Source organism: Caloenas nicobarica, chromosome 1 (assembly GCF_036013445.1).
Source record: "Caloenas nicobarica isolate bCalNic1 chromosome 1, bCalNic1.hap1, whole genome shotgun sequence".
NCBI lineage: Eukaryota > Metazoa > Chordata > Aves > Columbiformes > Columbidae > Caloenas > Caloenas nicobarica.
This window is the reverse complement of record NC_088245.1, coordinates 151,157,686-151,172,837: the sequence shown is the minus strand read 5'-3', so window position 1 is coordinate 151,172,837 and position 15,152 is coordinate 151,157,686. Positions and strand designations below refer to the sequence as shown.

General features: G+C 44.3%; 1 protein-coding gene across 1 annotated transcript in view; it reads right to left on the bottom strand.

The window, feature by feature from the left end:
• SH3RF3 (SH3 domain containing ring finger 3) overlaps positions 1 to 15,152 on the bottom strand; it is a 257,144-nt gene that overhangs the window by 103,920 nt on the left and 138,072 nt on the right. The window lies entirely within an intron of this gene.

Here is a 15,152-nt window from a genome sequence, read left to right as displayed (position 1 = left end):
GCCTCATGCTTTTTCAGGCTCCTTCACCTCCACAATGGCAGCATTTACAGCCCTGGAATTTTACACAATTCTTTACACTGCAGGTCACAGCAAGAAAAAAGAACATTTTTCAGAAAATACTAAAAAGTATTGCATAAAAGCCCACAACGTGAATCTCTGCTCTAACTACTTCATTCGATCTTTCCTGGTGGAAGCTGACAAAGCACGGAACAGCTTACATTTTCCAGTGGTGCCTTTGTAACTCTGCTACCCAGCCTGATACCTTTGGTTTGCTTTCCAGCCTTTCCACATCTCTCTTCTTGGCTCCTTGCCTTGTGACTCAAGCATTTCCTTAGCATCAACCCTCTCCTACCTCTTCCCCAGAAAGGACTTTATGGTCTGGTCCTGCTACAACTCCTCAGAGCTGGGCTTCCTCCTGGCAGACATCACGCAGGTCACAGCTCAGAGGTCCCACTCCTAGACCCTGCTTTGCCAGGACTTTTCCATTGCATTTTTTTCTCTCTCAGGTGGACCACAGAAAGGGTAAAGAAGGTCTTGGAGAAGAATCTGCCCCCAAAATGAAACGGACAGCTGTATTTACCATCTGGCGAAGCTCCCAGAGCTCAACAGAGGGAGCCCCACTCCGGCAAATCTTGCCCGGATTGCTACTGGTGAAGAGACTTCTTTTTTAACATAAATAAAGGCGCACTGCAAAAATTTTTCTCCTCTCTTTCTCCCTCTCTTGATGCAAATGTTAACTTAAAGGTTGCGCGAAAGCTTCTCCCATCGCTTCAGTCATGGAAAATCACGAAAATCAGAGACTGAAACAACAAAAGCCACTTTGGCAGCCTCAGCTCACAGGCTCCAGCACCCAAACAAACCAACCCAGAAAAACTTTAAAATGAAGGAATTTTAAAATGTATCTTTCTGAGGTGACATAGAGTTGCTCAAGGACCATGTTGGAATCATTACCCCACACAGAAACCTGCATTTGCTGAGGAGCTGAAGAGTCTCTGAGAGTGTCAGAGTACTACTGCAAGGTTTGAAAGGTGAAATGGGTGGTTTTACAGGGGAGTGATCAGGGCCACTGCCAGGATTTCCAGAAAGTATGGGAGAAGCAGTAGAAGACAAATGACCATGAAGACCCTCTGACTGGGTATAGAACGAAAAAGTGCCCACCCAAAGACTGTGCGTGTCTACCTGTGACAGCGGGAGGGTGGCTGGTAAACTGAGAAAGGGTGAATGGGTGAAGGATCAGAAGACAGCCTTAATTCTTATTTCTGATAAAGGGAAGGATCCAAAATGCCTATTTAAACACTAACGCTTCTGCAAAAATACCATTCGATTTGCTTACACTGCTTTTAATGTATGTTTTATGATAAATAAGTGTGGTGCCCGGGAAGCATCTCTGAGTGTCTGAGTGCCTTCCTCACTGCATGCGACCACAGAGCAGAGCCTTGCACTATAAAACTGAAAATATATCCTCTGCTTTCCCCTTGTCCAAAGTTTTCATAAGTCAGCTTTAAAAACCATACTCTCTGAGAACTTTCTGAGGTGGTATTAACAGTTTCATAAATACTATATTACCTGAAGTGTGTGCTCCCTGAACTGACAGGGCATTTGATAAATGCACCGTGGGCTGCATACACAGTGGAGCTAAAGAACATGTTTCCTCGGTAGCTCAGTTGTAAACTTCAATAGGTGGATAAATTCCCATGTCACTAGAGAATATTTACAACTGAACCTTATTTATCAGCAGCGCGCCCTTACCAACAGCCCACACAAATCCTGTTACACAAAAACGGCTATGGCTCTTTTCTCATCGTTACATGGAAATTGCAGAGGTTTCTTTCGCACCGGGACAGGCTTTATAGCCAGCGAGATGAAACTGCATTAGGAGATGCTAACGTTGAAATATTCTTGGCTCAAAATGTCGGCGTGAGAGGAGTTAGCTCATCCACATCTGCGCTGTGTGAGCAGCCTCCTCGTCCCTTTGCTGCCAGGGGCGTTCTCAAGTGGAGAGCACATCGGGGGTCTCCATGCTCATGTCATCTGAAGAAACGAACGTGCTGACCTACTTGCCAGGAATTCAGAGAGATTATTTCCCTCCTGTTTGATGCAATTACTAATATTAAAATATCTGGTATCCATTAAAAATGAAAAATCTAGGCTTTTTAAATCACACTGTTTCAGCTCTGTTTATCAAAAGTGCCCCTGTGGCTGTTAATTTCCCCAAAAGGGGACATTATTTTTGGGGACACCTGCCCTCTCCTGGACAGAACTGCCCTCTCCCTGCCTCTGCTTTGTCCTCCCATCCATGTCCCTCACCCCGAAATGACTCATTAGCTACAATTTACTGACACGCGCTCTCTTTACAAAGACGATGAGGAATCGCTTTCAAGCCTCTAGTCCTGCTGACAGGACAGACTGGCACCTTTCTGTGCGTTCGCCAGCTGACTGCCAGCAGAGCTTTAATCAGCCCCGGCTCTGAGGAGTGACAGGTGGTGGGAGGAGAGGCCTGCCCCACGCCTCCCCGGCCTTGCCGTACCGGGGAGGTCAAAGAGCATCTTGTACTCCAACATCGTCAGTCCTCATCTCCTCCACGATGGGAAAGATTCACCCCACCGCTGTGCCGGGCTCCCATTAGGAGCAGTTCAGCTTCTCCCCCAGCTGGAGCAAGCCTCCGCGTGTTTTGATGTTAGGAAGGAACAGTAGTTGGAGCAGACAAGGAAAACATCAAGGAAGATACAAGGCTTCATAATGCAAATCACGCTTTTATGTCATTCTCCCGATTCCCCTTTGGGGAGACGAAAGTTGATTATCTACAGAATATGGGTCAAAATTATGCCTTAAGGATCTTTCAGCGCTTCGGCTGCTTGCTGACATACTACGGGGCTCCTTGGTGCCTTTTCAGGTTAATGCTTTCAAAAGTGCTGTCCCTGTGCAACACCATCAGCATCATCATAATACCACTACTAAAAAAATTCATTTCCTGCACCCACTCCCAGGAGTTTGTCTTATGCTGAATTTAATGGATGGTTCCTCCTGCACTCTGAGGAATGATTAAAATGAATGCTACACGTTTGGAAGCACCTCGGATTACGAACTCTGCATGGTTTCTAATTAAAGGGACACACACAGGATGCTTGTGTTACATTTCACTCCTCTCTATGGCTATTATTATGACATACATTTCAACAGTAGTCAAAAGAATCTCCTCTACCTCACATAATGGGATCCTGATTTAGACTGGATAATCACCAGTCATTGATCTGGGAGAAAAATGCCTTTAGGAAAGTAAAAAAAAAAAAAAGGCTTGAGATGTAACTAGCCCTCTGGCACAGACATTGATATTCATGACCTAAGTGCTTGAATTTCTGGCTAACTTGGAGTACATAGTACCCAATGTTAAGCACTGGTGCTAGTGAAATACAAGGAAAAAAAAAAAAACGAAAGACCAAACAGCTAGAAATAAACCAGCATAATCTGCAAGGATGTATGTGAGTGACAAAGCAGCAGCCCTGCTATCTGGGTGTCAAGGTCTCTGCCGCTAGAGCCAGCTCACTTGTGTTAAGGATTGACTCTTCTCCAAGGTGAAGAACATCAAAGGACTTGTTAAGCTTTCAATCATATTCAGACGTATTATTGGCATATTTGACATATTCCTCTATAATCTGTGGACGTATTTCCACAGAACATGGTCAAAGTCACATACATGCTCAGCTCCAGAGGTTTTGGGGGCTGTAAACCTGCAGGTGCTGTGCTGCAGGACATGGCCTTGGTGCTCACCAGCCTGGCAGCATGGGTCAGACAGGGCACGTGGGAGCAGCTTGGTGTGCTCAGTGCCACTTACACAATTTCCCTTCCACTTGTGACCCAGGCATAGCCAGAGATGACTTCATCTGGGGGCAGCTGATGGTCAGAGATATTCCCCATCCCTGGAAACATTCCAGGCCAGGCTGGACGGGGCTCTGAGCAACCTGATCCAGTTGAGGATGTCCCTGCTCATTGCAGCGGGGGTGGACTAGATGGCCTTTGAAGGTCTCTTCCAACCCAAACTATTCCACAATTTTATGATGATTTTATGAGTTTTACTTTCAGCAATCTCAGGACTCAAATGGCTGGGGGAAGCAACCAGCACTGAAGTCTTGCCCCAGCTGGTTACACATCTGCACCATCAGCACCTGCATCTGACATTAACAAAGCTGCATGATAAAGCTAAACACCTTGTTTTTCTGTAAAAAAATATGGGGCCACAAAAGGGAAAATATTTCACATATATTTGCTATCAATACAAAGCCAGCTCATAAACCCTATCTTGCAAAGCTGTGCAGCAATTTTGAAAACTGCAGCTATACCTCACTAGATGCAATGACCGTAACATTTTCCAAGGCCTGCTTCTGACTTTGCTTACATGAATGTAAATAAATCAAGAGCTCCCCCACTGACCATAATGACAGTATTCCTGATTGTCACTGTTGGGGTAGCACAGTCAAGTTCCACGGCAAGTGACACTGGGGGAAATGCCATAATAGCAATCCTATACTGCATTGCATGCATCTTTTACCACCTAGTAATATTTAAAATATGGGATGCATTTGCTTTTTGAATGTCTTGATAAATGCTACAGGCTATAAATAATTCAAACCAATAATAATGAGATGCCTGGGCATTTCTTTTACAAGTTTAAGAAGGTAACTCTCTAATTTGGTGAAATAAACTCTTTTTACTGAAATAGTTTTCACTGTTGATAAAGATATGGCTTGCACTGCATATTAGCAATAGAAAAAGATTTAACAACAAAGGAAAATAGTGCTTGTGTATACATTTTTATTAGTTATTCATCTTCTGTATGGTTTCAAACTCCTTCACAACAGAATTGAACTCCTGTCCCTTTACCCTAGGTTAGTGCTATAATCACTGGGATATCGTATAAAATAGGAGTACTGGCATCTCCTCTGGCCACACTATAAAACTAAAGAGCATTTTGTGTTTCAAAGACAGATTTTAGACACTTAACTTGAGGAAAGGATTAGGGCATATCTCTCAAAAGGAAGAAGAAACTTTGGCCCCTGAGGGGGGCAGAAGTAAGACATGGTCTCATCCTCAACACGTCCCTAGCAGCTAATTCAGCACGCTGCCTTCACCTCTTCCCTCTTTCAGCAGGCTAACACTTCAGGATTCCAGCCTGCCGCAACACTTCTCACTTGGTGATAAGCTCAGGTAACCATTTCAGAACAGTGGATTCTGGTATGGGAGCAAGATACCTGAAAAACAGGCACGACAAAGTTGAGCTTCTGGGATGAAGTATGGAGTCAAGTATTGCCTGGAAAAAATATAAACATACCCTGAAATACATCCTGTATTTCTATGAGATTAAAACCAATTAAGCTTTGTTTCCCTGCTCGTTATGCTTAATTATTCCATCATACTGCCCCCCAAAAGCTATTCATAGTTACATGTGTCATGTGACCTCAGCATCTCTCTGAAGACTAAAGGTTTTCAAGTATATTTTGTGAAATAGCAGAAAGCAATTAGGACAATGTGCTCAAGTGGGCTCTCTGAGATATTGTCCCTTTGTGGAGCTGCTGGAGAAAGCTGCAACCCCCTTGGCTCTCTCAGCAACGGGACTGAGAGGAAAGAGCTTGATAAAGAACTGTCTAAGGGTGCAGTTTTTTGATATGGGTGAGCCCATCTTCAGGCAGTCTTTGCTGGTTAATGCGTCTGTGAGTTTAGCTCCCTGAGCTGACTCCTCAGGCTGCAAGATGAGCACAGTGAGCTGCACAAGGAAGGCAGCGGGACTGCACACCCGATGGGAGGGCTCACATGGGAACCAGAACCTCCTTTTTCAGCAGCAGTCCCCAGAGGGGCTCTGTAGGCTCAGCCCTACCCTGAAACCACAGCTTCAGTATGACAGTAAGTGATAGCTCCAAGTCTGAGAATGAGTGCTGGATGCCTCACTTGAGCAGATGGGAATCACTGTGCTGAATTTCAAAGGGCAGGGAATTAATTTCCATATGATGCCAGTGCTTTCTTTTCACCATCTCATCCCTCTGCCTGCCAGAACCTCAAGTAAGGAATTGTACACATCCTAGTTTGAATGTTTCTGTGGACCCAGAACTTGAAAGAATATGTCTGTGCTCAGAAATTATGTGTAAGCCCATTACAGCACAACAATAACTCAATTCTAATTGCCTAGCAGTACAGGCTGGAACAAACTAAGTATAAGCAAATCCAGAATCTGGACAAGTATGAGAAAAGTCAACAAATGATGGACAGAGTCCTCTTTGAGAGTGCTGGACTCTCATATGACTGCTGAGTCTAGTCCTGCACAATCTGCAAGAAATGTCGCAATAGATTTTATTCATCAGGTTCTCAGACATTTTTCCTAGATGCTCCAGTTCACCACTGGCAAAAAAAAATCACCTCCCAAAACCCTCTCATGAACTTAACACCAATTAGGAATGACCAGAAGGAGTAACTTTCACCCTGCAAATGACAGCAGGAGAGAGCAGAAGCACTGCCAATGTCCTGCTCTTGATGATGGAACGGAGGCTCAGCAAAGCTAAGTAAGAGGGCTTGCTCGCCACATCAGGTGGTACGTACCAAGAAAAATTCAAAACCACGTTACCAAAGTACTTTGCAACCTAAGCGGAGGAAAAAGCTTCTTTCTGACCAGATCTAAAGACTGATGCAAGCCAGATATACCAATCAGACACTTGGTACAACTTGGAGCCCCAGCGCACCCTGACTTGTGGCCTGGTTCTGCATGTGGCCAATGCCCAAATCCTTGCAAGAACACCAGCCCTCCATTGAAGCTTTTTCACGCTACCTGCAAAAGTCCTGCAGCATGAGATGAAGGCAAAGTAAGCATGATGCAGGGTGACAGTAGCTTTAAAAACCCTTTGGGCCTGTCAGTGTAGCAAACACCTAATGATTCATACTTTCAGAGCATTAAACATGCTGTTACCCCTGTGAGATAACTGTAAAAATACCCAGACAGATAGGAGAACTGTTCAGTTAGTGAGATCCTGTAGCTACTAGATCAATGCTTTCTCACACAGGTAGGAAATGAGAAATTATGTGTTCAATAGCTGCAGAATACAAATTTCTCAATAGAACGAAAAGGGGGAAAAAATCAAACCCAATTCCAAAACATCACACAGAGAAGATGACATTCCCTCAGTCTGATCTCCATTATAACAGTTGTTGGCTATTATAACATGAAAACTGCAAGAAACTTTGCAAACTTGCTTTCAGACAAGGTAATTTCAGTAGAAGTCGAAAAGTGCTAATGACAGTGGAAAGATCCGGTAGCCTGAACTCTAGAAAACAATTAATCTGTATTATAGATGTCCAAATGAACTGACAACAAATGATGTTTAAGGGAGATCAAGCCCATTTTACCCTTGAGCAGATATTACATGAAAGGGCAACAGCAGCATAAGATGTTCCCTTCCATGTTTGCCAGTACTGACCTTGTTCAGGCAAATTATCAATCTCTGCATCTCCTCTGAACTCCCATCATTACTAGTGCATACACCCCCTCAATGTCTGATATGCATACATTATCTACATGAATTAAGCCAACTTGCATTTGTGCACTGAGCAGCTGGTCTGAAATTTACTCCAGAACAAAAAAAAAAATTTTTTTTAAAAAAAAGTCCCCAAACCATATATGCAGCTGGGATTGCTTATGAATGAAAAATGTGGTATCTTTATAGCCAACAGCATATGTATTCAGTGCACAGATCTACAAATATTGGCTTCACTGCCAAAATCATTGTTAAGTAAGCTGGCTGATTCTCTGCATTTTCCTGATGAACGAGAAAGAACCTGCTGAAGAGAGGGGGACAAAGTAGAGTACTTTGCAAAAATTTCCAATCACGAATTTATGGTGTGCTAAATGCGGTGCCATCTAGCTAGTCCCAGAGGAGCCGGTTTGTCCCTGCAGCACAGAACGTTTCTGACCGGGATCTGAGCCTGGATGCTGGGGAGGTGTCAGCATCATTGGGATGAGCCTATATTGTGGCAAACTAGCCTGTCTCGAGCAAGCTCAGGTACCTCTGCACGGAGCTGTGTTGAGTGTTGGAGACCCACATAACAGCATCCACCAGTGACACTGGAATGAGATCCTGTTTCCAAAGGGATTTAGTGGCCTCCAGAAGTGCAGAAGATGACACACGCAACAGCCTGCTCCTCTGTAACAATGAACCAGAACAACTATATTGCTTAGTTTGCAAGATAAAAAATTAATAATAATAATAATTTTTTAAAAAATCAGTGCTCATGTTTCTCTTTAAAACATTAACAAATGCTAAATTCACCCCTGCTTATTTCAGATAATGGAATCTATGTAATGAGAATAATTTTTAATAGAGCTTCTCTGTGTTTTTACTGAGGGCATATTTTTACCCACTGCATGGAGCTGACTTTGCACATATTCATTCTGCTATTTTAGCAGTAGGAGACTAGGTTAACACACCAGTCATTCACTCCTGGAGATTTGGATTCAGTTCCTGGCCTACATGACAAGTGATAATGAGTTTGGTTATTGAATCTCCAGGGGATATTTGTTCACATTACTAAGCAACCGCATAATTTGGCAAGATGTGTTAAGTATGTGCTAAGGATAAGACCAGGGGCCAATTGCTCAAATGACTGACACAATGCAGCCTCCCTCGCATCACTACACCAAACTCCTCGTTTGTGCAATTCTGCTGGAGATGAGAACTGTGCAGGTTTTTCAGCATGTCTGTTTTAGTGTCTGTACTGACACAGGCCACTTCACAGCAGTGCAGGTACGATTTGGATCTACAGATACATAAAAGAAACAGGACCTATATCCCTACTATCAAACTTTGCACATAATTCAAGGTTACTTTAATCAGCTACGCATCCTTTTTTCATCCTTTCACCCAAGCAATAACAAAACGCAATGCGAGCTGGAAAAAAAAAAATTTAAAAAATAATTACGAAATAGTTATTTTTGTTTGCCTCTTCATGCTTTTCATCTTAAGGCTTTTCTCTGCAAACAGAATGTTTACAAAGTTTCATTTAAATGAAACGAGAACTGAAACTCTTGCATGATCACAAAACTCCATAAACCAGTATGTTGGTCATTGCAAGCACCAGTAATGCTGCTAAGCATTTCAGGCTTGAGTTTCCTTAAAATGGGCAGATAGCTTCTGCAACCTGTGCAGCCGAAGTAGTCACCCTAAGGCTACTTCCAGGTGATCTTCTTTTGACCCTAGTCTATCTGAATATGCCCCAGATTCAGTAGGAGGTGTGCAAGCTTTTATAGATGTCCTCTAGACTGGTGGCACAACCACTGGGAGAGCAGATTTGGTCTTCCAAGGATGACACCTATGCCTGTACAATTGCGATGCTATTTTTAGAAAGGCTGGCAACCTCCTTTCTCTGGGCCTCTATATAATAGATCTGTGAGCTGTGAACACATCTAAGCAGTGGGCCCATCCCAGGATTTGGGAAGAGAAAGGCAGACTTTGCCCTGTCTCAGCATTACAGTGGGACATGTATGGGTGCTATCTACCCAGAGCCCATGTCAGCAGGCTTGTCTGTGTGCTACTGCACCTACGGACCTTAGAAACTTTGGGGCCAAACACTGAGGAGATTTAGATACTTAAAGAACAAAGGTATTCTTCATCACTTTCAGGACATTGGTGTCTACATCAGTTAGAGAAAGGAAAGAAAGCATTCTGGATCCTTTCCTTGATATACTGGAGTAGAAGCAAACCTTATTCATGGGCCATAGCTATCTGCTACAGATTAAAGTTCAAAAGGGGCTAACACTTCCACCATGCAGAAGATCCAGATGTCACATCATCACCCGGTCATGTGACAAAAGTCAGAATTCATTGATAGCTTCTGCAGGAATTAAGGTTCAGCACCTGGCAGGCTTAAAACCATAGCAGAGAAGGAAAAAAAAAAAACCAAAAAACCCCAACAAACCCCAAGTAAGTCTGCTCGCATTCCAACAGGAGAGATGCTCATTGTGGGGGTGGCTGGTAGCTGAGTAAATCTGGAACGGCTGCTGATCAGGAAATGACTTGTCAGCCAACTTCAAGTCTTTTTTTGGCACACAAGCCTCTTGGGGAGGATAGTGGCAGGAATGAGGCATTTATGTCTGATCATTTGGGAATTTTATGAATAAAAAGATAAAGTTCACTTGCTGTGAATCACAGAAAACCAGAAAACTCTCCCTGCCATGACCAAGACAGTGTATGAATAAAACTTCATTGAAGAGAATCCATGGTAGAGCGTGATGTTACTCATAAACAAACGCCAGTAAGCTTATGTTCACCACGAGCTGGGACACTCAGCCAACAATTAGGGACCTCCCGTTTATATTGGAAATAATGTTATGGCACCATTCCAGTTTTCACTGAAGGTCTGGACAGTGGCAACATCTGAGCCAGCAAGGGAAGGTGGACACGATCGTGGTGTTTCACCTCACACAGCAAGCTCACAGCAGCTGGGCACAACATGGGGCTCCGCTCTCCCGCATGCCGCCCCTGCCTTTTGGCAGTGCTGTGCCTCTGAAGCCGTGCTCGCAGCAACCTCGAGTGGGTGAGAAAGATAGTTACAGCCCACCCGATTTGCCAGCCCATCTACGGAAACATTGAGTTGTGTCAGAAATGACAGAGAAAACATTTGCTTTGATTTAGAGTGCCTGCCTTCTATTTAGAGGATGCCAGAGATTCTAAGAGTGTGAACAAGCAGAAAGGCGAGGAAGGCATCTAATCTAGCACTTGAATTTATTTTATATCTATTTTTCTCTCTTCTCTCATAACACTCTGCCTTCCCTAGATTATCTTTAAATCAAGTTCTGCTCCAGTCTGATGCAGTTCTTTGGAGCTGTATAAACCTGTCTGCTCAAATGCTCCACCCGCAGAAAAGCTGTGCCAGCTTTAACTTCATCAGATCATAAATCCTAGATATGCCAGAAAATGCTGCTGAAATGCCAAAGCAAGCCATGTTTTCCAGGTCCCTTGCAGGGACAATGAGCCCTGAACCCCAAATGAAGGACTGTAAAAATGAGGCAAAACTATAATTGCTTTTTGCTAATTGGAAGGCCATTAATATAAACACCACTTTCCTCACGCATGAAGCTGTCCTTCCTCCTGCCAGATTTGAAGGATGCTCTCTTAATTTATTAAAGGCATTAAGGTGCATTCACCTCCTGCTAAAAATCCCAACAAAACAATGACAGGAGAAATATGAATATGCATCTGAGAGGTCAGGCTAGGAGGCCATCCCAGGCCAGTGTCTTCTCCTGGGAACTGGCAGTAACGTATGGCAGAAAGCATCCTACAGCCATGCCAGAGCCTCAGACAAATGTCCCCAAAGAAAAGCACGTTGCTCAACACAGTGTCCAGCAGTCAGTAGATGCTTGACCAACAAGAGAGCTGGCAACTGTCTGCAAAAGTAACGATGGTCTGAAATCCCCAGGCAGATGGCCCTCATTATCCACTGACACTGGTATAAATCAAGCTTAAGCCGCTGGTGAAAAGGCAGCCCAGAGGAAATGAGAGTCAAGAGCCATTGTACTTTTGGCACATCAGATACCGAGATATTCAGGAATATGCTAAGAAAAGGCCTCTTGACTCAAAAATCTGCCTCTGTGTCATGCGAAACATGAGCCGTGGCAAATCAAAAAAATTATGGCCTGATCCTACTTATGGTATGAATTGGTATAATGTTGATGGTGTCAGTAGAGCTGAGGCAACTCATGCCAGCTAAGAAACTGGCCCTATACATTGAATATACCACGCCTGGACATCTCTGATGCTTGCAAACTGCTGAGACAGCATCTGCTGCAGGTCAGCTTTCAGCTGAAGGGATTAAGCAGCTCAGGAGGTTGGTAACAGGATACAAGCACTTCCATCCCCGCTCCTGGCTGCAGTTCAGCCCAGGTTTACGCCGACCTTTGTGAATGAATGGCTGAGCCAAGAGAGGAACCTGGCCGATGTGCTCTCCTTGTGCTCTCAGCAGACGTGCTTCTGCACCATGGAAGTAAAGCACGGTTATCTCACCAGGGAGAAATTGACAGGAATGCAGTTAAACAGTCTCATCTGTCCCTCAGGCTGAGGTCAAGGCATGCTGGTGGGACAGGGATGGGGTCCCTCTACCTAGGTGAGGTTGTAGAGATTAATTATGGATATTATTAATTCAACGTATTCTATCCAAATGAAAGCTGGCATTTTCAAGCAACTCCTGGGAGACAGAAATCTTCAGAAACATTTTTTTCAGACAGCAAGGTAAAATTCATTTTGTTGAAACAACTACTTCTGCTAGACTATAGAGTTCAAAGGCAAAAAAACCATTTATAGTCTCTCTGAATGTCAAAAACACCCTAGCTAACCCAACAGAAAAGGGAAGCCCCTAACTTTCCCACCAAAACCAGCAAAACTTTAGCAGGAAAAAAAACCCCAAACATTGGGATCAGCAGACCGCTGTGGGTAGGACCTGGCTAGCACGGCGATGCTACGGAAGGGCAGGCAGGTTGCTTCCCTGCATCCACAGTGCCAGCTTCATGGGTCCAGGTTCCCTCTGTGCCCTCTGAGGGGCAAGGACCAGCCATGCCCCCATGGTACGTTGCTTCTCTTCCCTCTGGGGCTTTCAGAGATGCTGAAGAGCGGCCACACCCGTGCTGCCACCTCCACGATCCTGGTTTTGGTGTGAGAGGGAACAACCTCTCATTGCATGGGTTTGGACTAGATGACTTTTGAAGGTTCCTTCCAACCAAACTATTCTATGATTCTATGTTTCTGTGAACCTGTGCTGCTGGCAATGGGCACATGCTAGTGGGGAGGGCAGCTGGACCCTCCCCGGGCAGCTGGCAGAGACCCTCTGCAGCTGCAGAAGCAGGATGTGCCCCAGCAGGGTGAGGTAATGACACAGTTGGGGTCTGTTGAGTTTTGTAGCTGGAACAGGAATTCCTCTGGAATCATTTTCTGCTTATAAATGTAAAAAAAAAAAAAAAAAAAAAAAAAGTAGCGTGCTTATACAATGCTGAGACTGAAGGCTTGAGCTGTGGGACAGATAATATAATACTCCTTCTGTGGCAGTGCCATTAAATAGAACTTTGCATAGAAGCCAAAGCACAGCACTGCAAATCTCTTCTCCCTGGCAAAATCCTCACTGCCTGCATTTTTCTGTATTACTCATTACCACCAGGAGAATGATTTATTTTGAAACAGGAGGGAGAAGAGACGCTTGGCATTGTGGCTTTGAAGAGTTCCAGTCTTCTGTTCTGTGAAACGTATTCCAGCAAAAATACCATTAAAAAAAAAAAAGGATTTCACATTAAAAGGAAGAAGAATAAAAGATTTTGTACAGTGTGAATTCCAAAATGATTCACATCCTGTTCCCCCTCCCTCAACATACATCCTTATGGTAGTATGACATCTCTTGCAAAGAGTCTTTCCTTGAAGGGGGAATTCACTGAGGAAGGTCAGTACAAGATTTATGCAAAATAAAAGCTCTCCCTACCCCGGTGTTATTAGTGTTAATGGGAATGACTGGTTAAAATGAGGCAGCAAATAACAATTGCATATCACCCAGATAAAGGACGGAGGCAGTCAATGAGGTGCCAAATGTTGACATAAATTCTGTGTACCTGACACACATGACATCTGCAGAGGGGAAGGCATAAGACAGCTGGATACTCAGTGGTTTGAGAAATGAGAAACTAAGCTTAATTAAGCTGTACTGACCCCTTGGCAGGACAGAAAAACCTCTACCTTCCTGCAATATCTCGTCTCTATTTTAACATAGTTCCCTGAGGGGATTTTAAGCACATGAGGGACCTATAGTTTCTCAGTCTCTTTTCATAAAGGTCTAAAAGAAATATAATTCTTTGGCTGGCCCAACACAACAGCAATTTTCACTCCTGAAAAAATAAATACATAACGATCTTAAAACTCTCTTCCTGCATTTAGTTTTAATTTATTATGAATTGTATCGACATCTGGTCGTACGCCAGAAGGATCTTTGACACCAAACCTTAGAGGTGCTCCCCAAAAATGCAGTAACTCTGGGTAGCCTGCTGCAGATTTCTGATGCCTACCAATTTATTCCCAACCTTTATAGTTACAGCTTCACCTTCTCTCTTTTTCAAATGTCTGAAGAAGAAACCAAGCCTTTAAGATGATCTGAAAAGCACATTGGACATGCTGAAGATGAGGAGTTTTTTGTCCTCCTTCACAATGTGGCCACCATAGCTCAGTTATGTAGGAGGTCTTGCTGTTTCTTGGACTAACTGACTGACCCCTCGTCTTGGCTTCATGCTTTTGCTTCTCTCACCCTGCTAGCATTTCACTAGCCACGCAGGTTTTCATTGCAATTTTCCCATCATTATCTGCTTGATGGGCAGTTGTCAGTTTGCTGCTAGCCCTTCTCTGGCTAAGCAGCCCCGGGAGGCAGCTGAGTTGGATAAGTTCGATAGCGGGGCGATGCTGGCTGATTTGTCAGGAATCAATCTCAAGCTGCACAGTTCACTGTTTATTAAAAGGATGCCCTCATTTGATCATGTACATGTAGGATGGCCAGTTAAATCAGACTGACAACCCGTTGCCAGCTCAGTACAAGGGAAAATACCAGGGCTGACAATATGACGGCTTTCCAGCGAGGCACCTGTGGGAACAGGACAATGTGATGGTGAACAGGCTATTAGAGCATGCCATGCTGCAATCCCAGAAAATCCCACTGCAGAGCAGTTTAACTCCTACAGACACGTTGTGTGCTTGTCTTCTTTCATTAGATCTTGCCTAATCTCGTTAAGCTGACAACGTAACAAATGGCAATAAACCATTTGCTCAACAAACACTGTGTAGCTCTAATTGGCATTAATAGGAGATACCCGCCGGCCCCTCTGTGCATCAGAAAGGTGCAGCCCCCCTAGCCCTGGAAGCCCCCCAGCCCTGGCTGCCCTGCGGCAGACATGGGCAGTGCTGCCTGTACCTGCTGCCTCCAAGGCCGGGCAGCTCCCGCTCCTCCGGCAGGCAAGTCGGAGGGACATGCACTTGTGCAAACAGCGGCTCTTCCACAGGGTTGGAAAAGGGAATAGGTACAATTTTCCTACACCTTGCTAAAGCTGAGAGCCAGCAAGGTTCTCCAGCCGCATGGTGCAGGCCATTGCCTGCCCTGGA